The sequence below is a fragment of the Puntigrus tetrazona genome, chromosome 7 (genome assembly GCF_018831695.1).
Source record: "Puntigrus tetrazona isolate hp1 chromosome 7, ASM1883169v1, whole genome shotgun sequence".
Taxonomy (NCBI): domain Eukaryota; kingdom Metazoa; phylum Chordata; class Actinopteri; order Cypriniformes; family Cyprinidae; genus Puntigrus; species Puntigrus tetrazona.
In genome coordinates, this window is record NC_056705.1 from 17,677,293 (window position 1) to 17,693,202 (window position 15,910).

The 15,910-nt window shown below is 37.5% G+C and overlaps 1 protein-coding gene across 10 annotated transcripts in view; it reads left to right on the forward strand.

Annotated features, from left to right (window-relative positions):
• tjp1a (tight junction protein 1a) overlaps window positions 1-15,910 on the forward strand; it is an 88,678-nt gene that overhangs the window by 41,747 nt on the left and 31,021 nt on the right. Inside the window, exon 1 of one of the 10 annotated variants that reach the window (XM_043243556.1) lies at window positions 10,257-10,565. The exons of the other annotated variants lie outside the window; for them this stretch is intronic. The gene's annotated coding sequence lies outside the window, so the exon portion shown is untranslated. Of the gene's footprint in view, window positions 1-10,256; window positions 10,566-15,910 lie in introns of those variants that run through there. 10 annotated transcript variants of the gene reach the window in all.

Consider the following 15,910-nt stretch of genomic DNA (forward strand, 5'->3'; position numbering starts at 1 on the left):
ACTGAAAAGTTCCAGAACAGACCAGATACTACAATGAGTGACCTGTGGCTCAAACCTTAAGACAGCTTACAGAGACAAAAGTCCTTTATTTGTCATCAATGACACCGCATGCATTGCATGGCTACTGCTCACCAAGTTGGGCCTGTTTAGGACTTTTATGTGGAAATCATGGAAGATCGCAAAATAATATATATAATATATTTCTTAATGAAATGGAGAGAAGTCATGATTTCTATTTTAAAGCTGTAACAAAGCACAATTGAAAATCCTTGGATCCGTCAAGTTAGCCTTAATCATATTCTTGTTACAGTTGTGGAATCGAGTCACCATTTGGTGCAGATTATGTCTGTTTGTTCTTAAGCAGAAAATGTCTTGTTAAACTGGTCTGTCTCAATCTCACACCCTCTCTAGTATCTGACTTTATGGATTGACACCATGCCATATTCTTTCCCTTGACTAAATAAACATTAAAGAGGGTGAAATATTAATTAAATCTAGAGGGAACTGTTCTAATGTCCTATTAGAATAAAAATAAAGGTGTTTTAATATGGAACAGTACTTACAGCCTTGATCACCTGTCCGTTTGTCTGCTCCATGCACAAAATACAAGAGAAAATTATTTGTATTAATACTATAAATAGGCCCCTCGAGCTTGCATTCATAGTCAAAGCAGAAAGAGTGAGAGAGAAAGCTCTTGTCCTATGTGTCTGTTCTGGAGAGGTTATGTTAATTACTGCTGGAGCCTCTGGCCCTCTTTGAGAGCTTGCAGAATAGGTTTTTTAATCATCAGAGGACAAACATATCTTTACTTTACTGCTGTACCAGACATATTAGAAAAAAAGAAGGCATGCAGTTTCAATTTCCTTCGCCAGAGAGGGAATGCTTGTTTCTTTGTCTATATCTGTTTATGCCTCCTGCAAAAAATCTGAAGATAAAAACGCTAAATGTCAAAATCTGGCAGTGTAATGTGCTGTTTACTGAGTCCTGTGAGCCGCTCAGAGCCAATCAGACTCAAGTGTGCCTGTGTTGTTGGAAAGCTTGAGCCGTTCCCATGGTGAGCAACAGCACTGGGCTCCTGGTGCAGCTGCACCACAGGGCCTATATTGCACGTTTGTCAGTATTACTTCCTCACCTCTTTTATGGTTTTGTCACCAGCTACGATAGATGTTTTATGATTTATGAGAGCGACAGACCTGTGTGTAGAAGTGTATATACAGGCAACGGCCCACTTGGCTGGGTCATTTTCACATTTCTGCTTAGTTTAATGCTCAGCTAATGAGGACTTAATTAGGCTGTACTCTACTGTCACCCACTGTTAGCCCACCCTCCTCAGTCCTCCCCACTGGGCTTTCAGTGTTCTGGAACTGTCTGAGGCAGCCTGTACAAAACTTAGATCTTCACCGCATGTGACAGGAGAAAGCAGAAGTGTATGTGTGATCCTTCGCATGTGTCATCTCTGCAGTTTCTGTGTAGTAGCCAGTAAGTTTGTAAAATATGAAAATATTTAGAAAAAACTTCAGAGACCTCAAAGGGGGTCACGTCACATTTTGATAACTTTTCCATTTTTAAACGTGCTGATCAAATGGGCTGGACGGTAATGATTAGGGACATATTTAAAAATTAACTTTTATTACTTTTATTACTCCTTTTTTAACATTTGAATCCATCAAACAGATTTACAGAGCTGTATTTTTTATAGTACACGTTTTCTCCATTTTAATTAGAAACGTATGATTTTGTTTGTTATTGTGTAAATGCTGTCCATTATTTGTTAACATCTATATCTGTCTGGCGTCTGTGAGTTGTGCATTTATGGAACAAATCTTTTTTTTTTTTTTTTTTTTTTTGTGCTTGGTATATCTTATACTTGGGAAGCAGATTTTTTTTTTTTTATACTAAGTCAAACTATTGAATCTCTAAGATAAGGTAAAATTTGGATTTGTTCAGATATGATCTGTTTGACCTTACGATTTTCCATCACATCTTGCAGTGCTACTTGATACACACCGATCTGGTTGAGAGAACAGGGCACATACTGAAAAAAATCATCTTTAATCTGAATCACATGTTGAGTTTTAGTGAGCCTTCTTCTCTCAACCATGATAACACAGCGCCCTACAGGAGATTGTGGGCTACAGTGACCCAGACGCACACTCAGCATGCCAAATTCCTTCATGTTACCTCAGCTTGAACTGACTGAATATTTCAAACAGGTGATGCCTATGTATTCTGAACAGATCCGTGGAGTTAGTCGCACTGATAAGTTGGATTACTTTCAACTGTACTGCCCCCTGTATAATTGTTATTTAAGCAATGACTAAATGCAGACTGAGTTTGAAGAGATTACAGACCTCACAGTGTTTATTTACCTCTGTGAGACTGCGATGGCTATATTTATTTGATAATGGTCTGTTATTATTGTATTGTGTGCACATAATGATAGTGATTGCTGCTAGATTTGGTATGTTTGTGGGGTTGGAGTGTGTGAGAGTGTTGAGATAATGACGGTCTTCGTTTGAAGGTTTGGTTTGTGTGTGTAACTCAGTGGATTAGTGATTTTTGTGGCGTTTATGTGAGTGCCGCTTTCTGAAAAAGAGCGATCACTCACTCTTTTGTGAGGACACTAAAGCTCACTGCTACATGTTATCTTGGAAAAACTCTCTTATAAAGTTGATTTGTGTTTTTAGCGGTCTTTCTTGGCTTCTTGGTGTCTGTTGTCGGTCCAGCTTTCCATTAGGCCTGTTTTCTCAGACCCAGGTCCACTGACCTCAGCTTTGCTGTGCCCACTGTTCAAAGCAGGTTAGCAGAGATTTACTCTGTGTTTACGAAGCTGGGAAACTCTAGAAGGCTGTTTTGAAGATAACGCTTGAGCAATTTCCTCACTGTTGTTGTTCCACCATAAGCTTTAAAAGCAGCAGTTCTAGAGTTCTTAGGCTTTCGACTTTAATGCTTTCGATTAAAGCTTCATCACTGTTTTAGATTTGTGTGGGTCTTGTTCATTTCAGCATAAATTAATAGATTTTGGCTTGAATCTGAAGTTCTGCAACTTTATTTTCTGCTTGTTTCAAACACTGAAAGCTGGTATAGCTTTACTCAACAAGCCTGCGTTTCCATGTATTTGAGAGCTGAATGATCAGGTAACTCTCAGAACCTGCCTGAAATAAAATCTAGGCTACTTGTCTAGGACTTTACTTCTGGTTTTGAAGGCATATTTTAAAATGGAAATAAATATTTGAGCATATTTAGGCCACAGGAAACTAGTTTTTGTTTTACACAATTTAACATTTCTAGAATTTTATTCACATTTTTTACACAATTTACACACACTTTTTTTTCCTCCCTTACACAAACGGGGACGTAATTGCATGTGCCATATCAGGCCTTCCTTTGGACAGCTTAGTTGATTATAATGAGAGTCATCTAGTTTTGTTTTGCTTCAGTCTAGACACTCAGTTTATGTCGAGACAAACTTTTTGTGTTAAAGGAATTATCCCACCCCTGTCTTCAGATATTTGCAGTCCTTGGTTTAAGATGTTCAGTTTCTAGGAAAAGCCCTCTAGTTTCTTGAGTGCCATGTTTCTCACAGTGGTGATTAATAAAAGTTTCACACATTATGTTGTGTTGCCTTTTTACTTCCAAAATGTTTTATGTCTTTTGAAATAAGTTTCTTCCCTCACCAATGCTTTATTTATTTGATCAAAAGTACAGTAAACATTATTACTGTGAAATAATATTAAAATAAAAATTTCTTTTTTGATGTTTTAAAATATTTTGTGGTTGCAAAACTGAATTTTCAGCAACCATTACTTCAGATTTTTCAGAAATCATTGTAATGCCTATTTGGTTCTCATTTTTTTATCATCAGTGTTTAAAGCAGTTTGTCCATTTGCATAAATATGAACTTTGAATTGTGTGTGTTTTCTGTTATTTGTTTCTGGTTTTATAAAAGGAAAAATGGCATTTGTGAGGTATACAGTATCATATTTGAAAATATCAAAACTATTAAAAGGGTGATTGGGACCCCAACCTGAAGCTAGCATTTCACAGTGTAAATATTTAAGTATTTACTTATTTTATATTATTAGTATAGAATTATACATACACACACATGCTTTCTTATTATATGTGGGGGAGGCCCTAATTATTTCTTGATATTAATTATATACTGTTGTGGTGAAGGGAATAAATCTAGCTTTAGCTGCACCTCATTAACTCTCTGGCTGTCTATCTTGGGCCACAGAACTGGCATTGTCGCCTGTAAGGGCTTGGGAATTCCTTTGAGTGAGCTCGGACTGGTCACGTGACCCTCGGCTGGGAGGCCTGTCCGGGGTGACTGCCGTTTCTGCGGGTCTGGGATATAAGCAAAACCAAGGTGTCCTATTTATCCCCCACTTTCCACTCTCACTCATCATTTTGCCCCTGTCCTTCTTTTGTTTCTCTTTCTTTCACTCTCTCTTTCTTACACATACCCTGACAAAGGGACCCCCTGCTGAATGGGGCTGTTGTTGTACAGTTACACATCATTGTGCTTGTCTATGTGTGCGTGTTTTGCATTCTAGCTGTGGAATTCAGAAGTGGGAACAGCCTCATTTGGGTTGTTCGCTCAGAGCTAAGAACATGGACATTGCACAACAACACATCATCTAATAAATAAGACCACCTCCCCCTGTTTTTCCTGCTCAGTTTAACATCATTTAATCCTGTACAAAAGTTTAGGGTCAGTAAGATTTATTTATTTTTTACCAAGATGATGTTTTTCAGTAAGGATGCATTAAATTGACAATAAAGACGTTTATAATGTTACAGAATGTTTCACTGAAATGCTCTATTTTAGTATTGTTTTGTTAAACAATTATTATAAAGCAGACATAAAACCAGCAAGCACAAGTTCAGTAGCAAAGCTAAAGGAGAATTTTTATTTTTGCTTTAGATTCATTATTGATAGGATTATAGCATACATATTCAGCTTTCGTTTTTGATGGGTTTTTTTTCTGTTAAGTATTTTAGCTCCAAATTGTCAAGATTTAATGATTACAAATGGTTTTAAAGTCTTTTTAAACAAACACCATCACATTTTAAACATCATCACAATTCTGTCAGAGAGAGAGAGAGAATGAAAGAGAAAGAGTGTGAAGGGCCTTGGCTTCTTATCAGCACATTCCTGCCCTGTGGAATGTGTGTGTGTGTGTGTGTGTGTGTTTGTGTGTGCTGGGCAGATAACTCTGTGAGTGTTCATTGGGTCAGTGCAGCGCTGATTTAAAAACTCCTGTGGCAAGGCCAGAAACTGCAGCCTGGTTATCATCTCTGACCTGCCAGCGCTTTGCCACTGCAAACTTAAAATAAAATGTGTCTGAGTCACAGTGTGTGAGAGAGAATCCAGTCAATGCATACATCTTTACTATTATTCTTTGAATTAGGAGGTTGTTGACTCTAGAGGTGGGTGACATGCTCTTGAAGAAGTCTTACACTTTAGTGAGTATACAAGAGGACATACTTGAAGAGTTTATTTAACCTTGTGCCTGTAAAAGCTGGTGGCAGTAAAGGGTCAGTGCAAAACGTATTCAAAACTGAATATTTGAATGCTGGGAAAAAAAGAAGGTCTTATCAGAGGGTCTTGCTTGTTTAAACACAGTTACTCATGGACATTTTAGATTGTGATTCAGACTATTGTAAGCAGCTTTGAGTTGTTTTTATTTAAAACTCATATGATCTCGCTCAGCTGGTGCTGGTGTGTCTACCTAAAATATTATTATGCAAGTCAGGAAATCTTTAAGATGTCAGTCGCATGAGATGTAAGATGGGGTTCACTGTCTAGGACTTGCATGTTAGGTGTTACTGGCCTTTTCTTGCTGATGACGGCCTATCTCAGGCTGTGAGGACCTGAGGAAGGATGGTGGAGATTATCTTTTTAATCCTAGTCCACAGGATTAGAGATTTTTATATTTTTATTTCTTAACGTTCAGTCTGTTTGCCGTGTTAGTAAAGCATGAGAACATGGTCTTGCAATTAGTGCTTAATATTCTTGTTTTCAGACTTTTGTGGGTAAGGTTTCTGTTATGTTTTTGAAAGAAGTCTCTTCTTGTTACAGAACTTGATTTGGACAATATTTGGGTCACTTTGCTCATTTTGTGCTCCTCAATCACAATTATTGCTTCTGTAGAGGTACAGAAATTGCATACACCTTTATTTGTTTAACTGTCCTAAAACAATCATAAGTGAGTTGTAAGGGTCATGGATAGTTCAAGGGTAAGGAGGAAGAAGGATAAGATGGTCTTAACTTCATCAGCTTTTATGTACAAGATCGACCGGTTGAGAAAGTCTATAGTACTGCAATATCAGAATGTGTTCTCCGTGAGGTCCACGTGTGTTTCTGTCTGAAGGGTGCTTTATCCACTGGGCGTCAGCAAGAGAAGCAGATAAAGTCGCCATGGTTACGCTTACTATTATGACATCAGGAGGACGCTGCTGGTGTGCTGTTTCGCAGGAGCTGCTGGCTTCTGATTGGCTGACAGTGATGATCCTACATGCTTAAACTCGAAAGCTTCTGAAGCACGACAGAGACAGCGGCAGCGGCAGCAACCCCCTCCCTTTAGGCCAGTCTTTCTGTTTACTGTCTCGCTCTCACTTTCTTTCTCTCTCCCGCTCATTCACGGCTGCCATGGGCTATTTTTAGACTTTGATTGTCAAGAACTGCTTAACCAGATTAGACGTCTCTCTGTTTTTCTCTGTCTGTCTCTCATTTTCTCCCCCTTGGCATCATGTGGATATTATGATACATCTCAGCTAGTTTGTTTCAACTTCGCTATTGATTATGATATCATTTTTATTGTTTGGGTGCAATAATTCTTTGTTTTGACCCTGGAAATTTGAAGCAGCACATTTAAGCAATCGTTCATCCAAAATTATATATTTTTTTTGTCATTTGCTCGTTCTCATGTTGTTGCAAACCTGTATGACCTTCTTGAGTGGATTACAAAACATGCTGGTTGCTTAACTGTTTTGGTGCCAATGACTTCCATTTGTTTGGACAAAACGGAGCAATATTTCTCAAAATATCATCTTTTGTGCTCTACAAAAGAAAATGAGTCACCTTGATGAATTAATTTTCATCCCTTTAAACCTACCTACTGCCATTGAAACTTGCCAATTTCTCAGTGTCTCTAAGGCCAGAGCTGAAACATCTACATTGGTTATTCGAGCCAAGTCAGTGGGAAAGACAGCATAAATTGGCAGATTGTTAGGGTTTAGTGCATGTCTTCAGAATTATGGACTACTGTGGCTGCTCTCTTGTGCTGCACTTGGTGAAGGTGAAGACAATCGGGAGATTGAATAATGATTGTCCTTCACTCTCTCGTTGTCTTTTAAAATTCATCTTTGTATGATCTCACAGTTCTAAGAAAATGTTCTTTTGAATACATTCGCCATCTTTATATGATCTTATAGTCTTTATTAAATGTCTGAGTATTCTTTGCTGTTTAGCTATTTACAAGGTATTGTGGGTCACAGCTACTCTGAGATTTGCACAAGATAACTTTCCTGTTTCTCTGGAAGACAGCATTCAAGTACACTTAAAAAAAAAAAAAAAAAAAAAAAAAAAAATATATATATATATATATATATATATATATATATATATATATATATATATATATATATATATATATATATATATATTTATATTTATATTTATATTTTCTTTACAGCTTGTTCTAAGAATAATCATTTTTACAAAATCTAAAGACTACAATCCAAAACCCCCCCAAAACTTTAGCATAGTCATAGGAGTTCTGTTACATCCTTGGCATTTTTTTTTTTAATTGAGCAACTTTAAGTCATTTTAATAGGTTATCAGCCCAGTCACATGCTTTACCAAAATGGTAACCCCCAAAACACTAACATACCAAAACTATTTTAAATATAAACATAAAAGAGAATTGGACATTGGTCTCCCAATTTGATCATCGTAATTAAAATGAACATTTACATCAACATTTACTCTCTTTATCCAGCCCTGTGCAAAGCATGATGGAAAGGGGAAATTCACTTCCTAGTTGTAAATAAATAATAATTTAAAGTAAAATAATTTAATTTATGTACTCTCAACTTAAATGAATTAAGTAGTTGTATAGATTTGTGTTGGATTAATTTCATTTACGTAAGTAAATTGAACAAGCATCAAATATTAGTTTGGGCTTGCTTAATTGAAACATATTATTTTAAAATGAAAATATTTATAGTTTAAACAAAACATAACTGTTTCAGTTCAGTTTAACACAATGCAATTGTTTAAATGGGCAATCTAACATAATGGTGTTAAATGTAAATGATGTTTTGTAAATAAACTTAGCAGTGATGGAGAATAATCTTTGTGTGGAGAATCATTTTTGTGTAAATGTGCGACCTGTGTTGAGGTCTTTGTATTTAATTTGTAAATTCGTAATTCATATTCGTAATTTCTATATTTTGCATTTATACATTTTAGCACATTTCATATGTTTTAACACTCTATGTGTTGGCATGTAGTTCTATATCATTAGCACAATGAACAGGAAGCCGACAGCACAGAGAATCATAGGTCTGCAGAACAGATGCACAGAGCTCCTCTGAATCCAACTGTTAAAGGATTACTGCGTTTAAGATGGATTTGGGCTGTGTGTATGCATGCCAGTGTGTTATGAGTGTGTGCCTGTCTAAGCTAGTGGCTGTTTGAAGAGCGAGAGCGTTTGTACAGCTTTTTCAGGGCACAGCCCAGGGACCAAAGCAGATTGTGAGGAAAAGGGGGAAAAATATGGAAAGATCATGTGACCTTAGCATGTTTTAAAAATAACACAGGAGAACAGAAAATAATCCTGCTGACCCATCAATGTGAATATAGGTTAGAGAAGCTATGCTTTTTTTTTAGGATTACATCAGCAAATTGCAAAAAAGATGTACAAATATCTAAACATCTGTACTGTGCTGTTGTACCAGTGACCGGACAATACTGATGGCTTCACATTTATTATTTTTATAGTAATTTCATTAAATATTATCAGAGCTACTTTGAATGACCTTCGGTGGAGAAGATGCTTTTTAGAACCAGATGGTGGTGTAATGACAGCTACCTCCAGAGGCTAATAAGCAACGCTAACCAGCACACCTTGACTTTTTTCTTTTTTTTGAGATATACAGCTGCAATATTTCATGTTGTCCTTCTGTATCTGTACTGCAGTGGAAGAGAATGGTGTCATGTCCCAGAAACAAAGGATTAATAACAGCAATTGAATGAACTGATCATAGGGGGCTCTCTGCTCAATCCTGGGTTATTAATCCTGGGAATTTAACAGTGGTGATCTCGGTAAAAATGACAGTAAAAATTGTGAAATTTTGTTAAGTGATCCTTTAGAAATCAAGATTAAAAAAGCTGATGCCTTTATCAAAAAGGCAGTTTTTCTCTTTTAAGTGACGGACAAGACTTCCATTCCTACACCTGCAGTATTGAGTATTATAATTGAGTGCAAATTAATATTATTAATTTTTCATAGAGGGCTCCATGTCCTCCTCATTGCACCATCTCTATGTTCGTTCTCCCTGTATCCATTACTAGCTAATCAAAATGAATCTTGTTTCCATTTGCAGTATTATTAGGATGTCAGACCTGCATGTGCGCTGGGCAACACTATTAGACCACTTGCACGCTAGAAAAAGCTCTGATGAAGCGTTGGATGGATTATATTGCATAAGATCTTTAGGGTATAGGAGAAGCCAGGATAGTTTGAAATCAAGCAGAAACAAAATAAATTGGATTTCTCAAAGTTCTGTTGGTTTACATTGCAGTGTATTGCAGTTTGTTTTAACTTTTAGTTGCATCACTTTTGCATATTTACCTTTGAAATCACCGAATTGGTTTTATATTGGATGAATTGGATTTATGTCTAAAATGGTGCCCATAGAGCCTCAGATTAAATGATCTTTTACGTGTAAGTGTGTCCTTGTAAAAAACACACATGCTGCGGTTCACTGCAGTAGACAGCGTGAATGTAAAGAAGCTGCAGGTATCTCTGTGTGTGTGTGTGTGTGTGTGTGTGTGTGTGTTTTACAGCTGTAGGTAGCAGACTGCACACAGTCCAGGGCTGAGCATGAGCAACGGTGTCTCATTTCCCCCATCACTAACACCCCCACCACATATTGTGGGTGTGTTTCTCCCTCCCTCTCTTCTCCGATCACTCTCTTATACACACACACACACACAAACCACATGTACAGAGGAAGAAGCCGTGAGGAACTACTACTGCAGTGGGATTTTTCTTTACACCAAGCAGGATTTTATCTCTCTCTGCCTGATGCAAGTGTACGTCCATCCTAAGAATGTGGAGTTCCTGCCTGTCATTCTAATGAGGGATCTTTAGCACGCCGAAGAAACCTCCGCCGGCCACCTGACTCTTTCTGTGTGGATTTACATTAAGCGGGCAAGTGCACGGTATACTCCTGCAGTGTTTATGGACCTTGGCCGAGACGAAGAAATGCATGGAGAGAGACACAGATTTTTGTTTTTATAACCTGATTCAACCATCTATCGCTGAACTGTGAGTGTTACACTCTGCAGCATTGAGGATTATGCCATTTCCCACATGCAACAATGCCCTTGTTTCACTAAATGTTATACAGAATTACTCATCAAAATCTAGAAAACAATGAATCGACTCGTGATATTTGAGAATGAAACGAATGCTACAGCCTTGTCCTTAGAAAACATCTGCATTGTGTGGTGTCTCAGGGCATGTGAAGTCGTCAGATTGACTGATCACTGTTTGGGCTTTGCAGGATGGGCTGCAGTAGAGGTGGCTTGTTGTTTAACTAAGACTGGATTACACAGTCAACCTTTTTTGCTGCAAATTTTGCAGCAAAAACACACATATGTGGTCACTTTTAGATGTGGTCTCGATGCATATGATTTCTGACCATTCGACCAGCATTTAATTTCTCATAATTTTTTTTTATCATTGTTAGCCAACATAATTTGAGAGATTTGTTCTGGTGTAAATCTCTTGGTGCTCATATGAATGTGTTGGAATTTCTGTGTTTAAATCATTCAGGGCAATCCCGGGATGGCAGCATTAGGATACTGGGCTGTCCCTAGAAACCCTGATTCAGGAAGGGGGGTGTGTGTCCGCCCCTTTCTGGTCCCTTCAGTATATATCTGATGCTCTTGATTTAATCTCTTTGGTTATACATCTATTCAGACATTATCTTTTTTTATTTATTTACTTTATATAATTTTATATAAAATAAATGAAGGACCAACAAAATCATCCTATGTCGTGACACTTGAGAATATCGATAAAAACGAACTAATGATGCTAGAAAATACTCTCAGAAATACTTTTATTTGGCAAGGATGCATAGACAAATATTTTTTCCAATTGCAAATATTTTTAATATAAAAAGTATATGAATGTATTTTGTCCCGGCAGAATAGATCTGCTATGCAGCTGTGGTAGAGCAAGTACAAACTTTTGCTATTTCTAATACATCCACAACATGCTGCTGTGAGCATGTAAGAAATGCTGCTGCTGCACATATAACATGTATGAATAACACTCATATAGTATAAATGAAGCACCCCATAGCGGATCCATACAGGTGGAGCTGGGGAAGATGGAGGTTTCTGAAGCACACTGCCAACTGCTACAGCTGGCACTAGTCATTTAAATATTGGTTTAAAACTGAGCGGTGAGCTCTTTGGGTACTGATACAGGAGAGAATCAATCAACTGCGATGTGATTATTACATCATTATGTTGGGTTGAGTAAAACCCATTGGACCTATGCGATAATTTGAAATATATATCTTTTTAGAACTTATCTAAAATCCTGAGAAATTCTAACAAAAATTTCCACAAAAATATGAACTGCACAACCGTTTTTAACATAGGTAATAAGAAATGTTTCTTCGGAACCAAAACAGCATATCAGAATGAAGTCTTGAATAATGGCTGCTGATAATTCAGCTTAGCCATCACAGAAACAATTTACACTTCAAAATACATCAAAATAGTAATACGTTAGTTCAAATTGTAGGCTTCTGATTAAACAAATGCAGCTTTTGTGATCACTGAAGGCATTCACAAAAAAGTACAAATCGTAATGTATGTCTTCAGTAGTGAAAGTAGATCAAAATCTGCACTAAAACCTCCTCTGGTCTTCAGTGCACTCAGTGATTGCTGACATAGACCCTGTCCCAAATACCCCTAAGCCCTTGCAGCCCTCTTTCAGGCACAAGCTTTGAAAATGAAGATGTCACATAGAAAAAGCATAGCTGCTATCAAAGGGGGACTCAAGTACACCCTTAAGAGTCATTCAGAGACAATGGGACAGAAGCCATAGTGAGAATGTTTTTGCTTTTGCTGTTTTGCAGTACAGAAGATCGTTTTATTTCAGTGCTTCCTCTTGTTTTTCTGATTTGGTATTTGGTCATATAATGTTTTTTTAAAATTCTAATCATTCTGTCATAATTCTAATTCTGTCGTATGTATTTAAATGTTTATATTATTTTATTATATATATTTTTTTGTGATGTTCACAGCATTGTGTTTTGTTTTTAGCGATTTAAGGCAATTCCATAACTGCTTGGGTGTTTTCTTTTAAAGTCAAAAATACTCTCTGCAAACAGGAAGGAGCTTCCTGCAGTAAATTCCAGCTCTTGGTTGCGTCCTGTCCAGTCCAATCAGAGCTCTGCTCACAGGCCGGTGTCAACTGTCGACTGTTCCTTCCTAAACGCGCAGATTCAGTATTGTAGGTGACGTGTGTGACCTTACTGAATCATCGATACAGCGGTTTGGTTTAGGCTCGGGATGAGAATGCAAGAAACAGAAATGCAATTACAAATTGCAATTGAAATCTAAATTAAGAAGTTTTAATGAACGTGAACATGCTGTTATCAGTTCAGCTGTTTCTGCCCCATTTTATCCAGTGTGGGTTTTTCCTAGAATAAGGCTAATGGATCATTTCCTATTCAAAGCAGAAAGAACATGGTCAGCATCTTAATCAACAGGAGATTTTCAGCAGAAATGAGCTTTAATGTTTAGCAGGGAAACAAAGACATAAAATTGCGCTTTAATTGCTGCAGAAGCAGTATAACATGTCTTGCTGTAACATTTTTATGTGAAGTCTGTGCTTTAATGTGGAAAATAGACAAACGTGTGTGTGTTTTGTGTGTGTGTGTGTGTGTGTGTGAGTCAAGCTGACATTGGCATCATCAATAATAGATTAGTGGTTCAGGTTGAAGTCTCTTTCGCAGTTCTACGTTACGGCTCTTACATCTGCTGTTTATTATGTCCTCCACACTAACACACTTCTCAGTCTTTTTTTTTTTTTTTTTTTTTTGGGATAGCTCTAATTTCAGTGGTTGTAGCAGTTGAAGAAGTTTCACAGGAAATTTAGCCAAGCTGTGTTTGTTGTGTTAATATACGTGTGTATCTATTTAATGTAGGCGTGAGAAACGAGTTTGCTGGAATGTTCTTTGAGAGAGAGTTCAGTTTACACACTCTGGTACATCTGGACCTGCCTCCTGCATTGCAAAGCAGTCAGTATTATTTGAAACACTGCACAGAAACCTGTGTTTAGACCGTAAATTATAGCTGTGCTGTTGTAGTGTGTGCTGAGGGGTCTAATGACCAGGACACTCATTATTTAACAGCTACGAGTGCCGCAGCTTGCTAGAAAACACCCTGGAACTGCTTATCGCTATCAAAATCAAAGGCGCTGCTAACCAGCAGTTGGTTTCTGCATCAATTTTATTGATCCAGAGAGAAATCTCTTGGAGTAGTAGTGCACCACCTTTTAAGCTGCCTGCCTGTTTTAGTGAAGCTGTTGGCCCAGAAAATATGGCCACTGATCTAGTAGAAAGCCTCTCAGTTTCACCTGGCTGTCAGAGCTCACTATTAGCTGCCTATCTGGGCTCTTTGAACCCCTGCTCTCTTTCTGGCAGGTCTGAGGTCTGCTTGAAACAAAGAGTCTCTTTAGTGCAAGAATGATTCTTTGGCTCAGAGCGAGACTGCCCAATGTCTGCCCTTTGTTTCTTGGCGCAGCACTACTTCAGCTAGGCCTCAGGCCTGAATAAACGTGAATGTATAAATATACCCAGGAGTTTTTGAGCACAAAAAGACTTATTGTTTGCTGCTGCTTGTAGGGAATTATTAGATCTCCGCTGTGTTTCAGACTGTTGTTTTGCAAAATGAGACCTTGTTTTGAATTGCCCTTCAAGGGGAGAGTTCTTTTGGCTTTAAAAATAATTACATTTTCTGTGCGCTGGACGGCTTTTTGGGTGAAAATTAGATTCAAAATCTATAATTTAGCAGGAACAGAGTGGTATTTTAAGATCGGATTGGTCAAATCTGCAGACGTTCCTTCTGAAATGTGTTTTAGGAGTCAGGTTTTATCTTTGAGTTTCACAGCGCTCCGATTTCAGAACAGTGTGTTTACTTACCTGTGTGTTGTTGTGATTAATTAAAAGATAATCTCTTCAGATTAGAGAATCAGAAGTGCTTAGCCTGATTTATATAAACGGCTTCGAGCACTTTGGAGTGACTCTCCTGTCTGACTGCTATCTGACCACACACACTGCTCACAATCAGCTTCTATATATCCATATATATCCTATCTTTGATATAAAAATAGTTTTAATGAAACCTTCGGAATTCTGTCGTTTCATTGAAGGTCCATTGCACTAAGATGTTGGCTCCTCAAACATTCATAAAGGCATTATAATTGTATTTAAATGAACTGAGGTTTATTCTCTCTAGATTTATTTTATATGCTCATTTGTGTTTTGAAGATGATAAAAAAAAAGTCTTATGCGTTTGTAACAGATAATAGACCAGTGAAGATTAGGAACCTTGAGGTAGTGTAAATGTCATTCTTTCCAGACTGATGTAAATGTTATGTGTAACTAAACTGAGCCAGAGGTGGCTAATGCAGATTTGGCCATTTTGAGTATATATATATATATATATATAATATTATAATATATATATATATATATATATATATGAATATATGAATGATATGTCATTGAAAATCATTTGACAACTAGTTGCGAAGAACAGTAAATATGAGTGTTTTTTAATTTATTCAAATGTCTTCAACCTTTTTAAATTTCTAGAAGATTTGTTACTGACTGGAATACACTACATGGCTTTTCAACTGTGAAATGTGTTTTTAAAATTTTTTTAAGAATATGGTTATGTACAAAAACAAGCCTTGTGCGGTAAACTAAGAACCACACACTTTCAGACATTTAAGTTACTCAGAACTCAATCTCACTGCTCAGAAACATGCACTAGGAGATGCATAGCAAATAACAACGTCTTCTAAAAGTAGCTAAATCAATAATATTCAATATGCTCTAACTGGATCAACTGGTAGTTTGAAGCTCTGTGCCCATCTTACATCTTACAGCTACATATTTTTTTTTTTGTGTTTGTGTAATCCGTCAGTTCAGATCTTCAGACTGGCATCGACTCGTATAAATCAAACCAAACAAAAAAAAATGAACTGTGCAAAAGTCATGTAGTGTATTCCAGTCTTTATCGTTCCACTCCTGACCTTGCCTCAGCTTTCACGCAGGCGTAATGGGGCCATTCTTTAAGCCTGAACAGTCTGCTGTTCTTCCGCCACCAAGGACAAGAACCCCTAGGCCTCTCTCTCTCGCTCTGTCACATGGCTCACTTCATGGGCATTTTTCTCATGGTCGGGGCCCCTGCTGTCAGCTCTTACAGTCCGATGAATCGAGCACCTCTGACCCTACAGACACATTAAAGGAATGTGTGGATGAGGGTCAGAGGAGGGGATCGAGGCATGGTGAGATTGTGGGAGGTGGATGCCTTTCAAATAGGTCAGATACTCTCACAATAAAGCCTGACCATGAGACA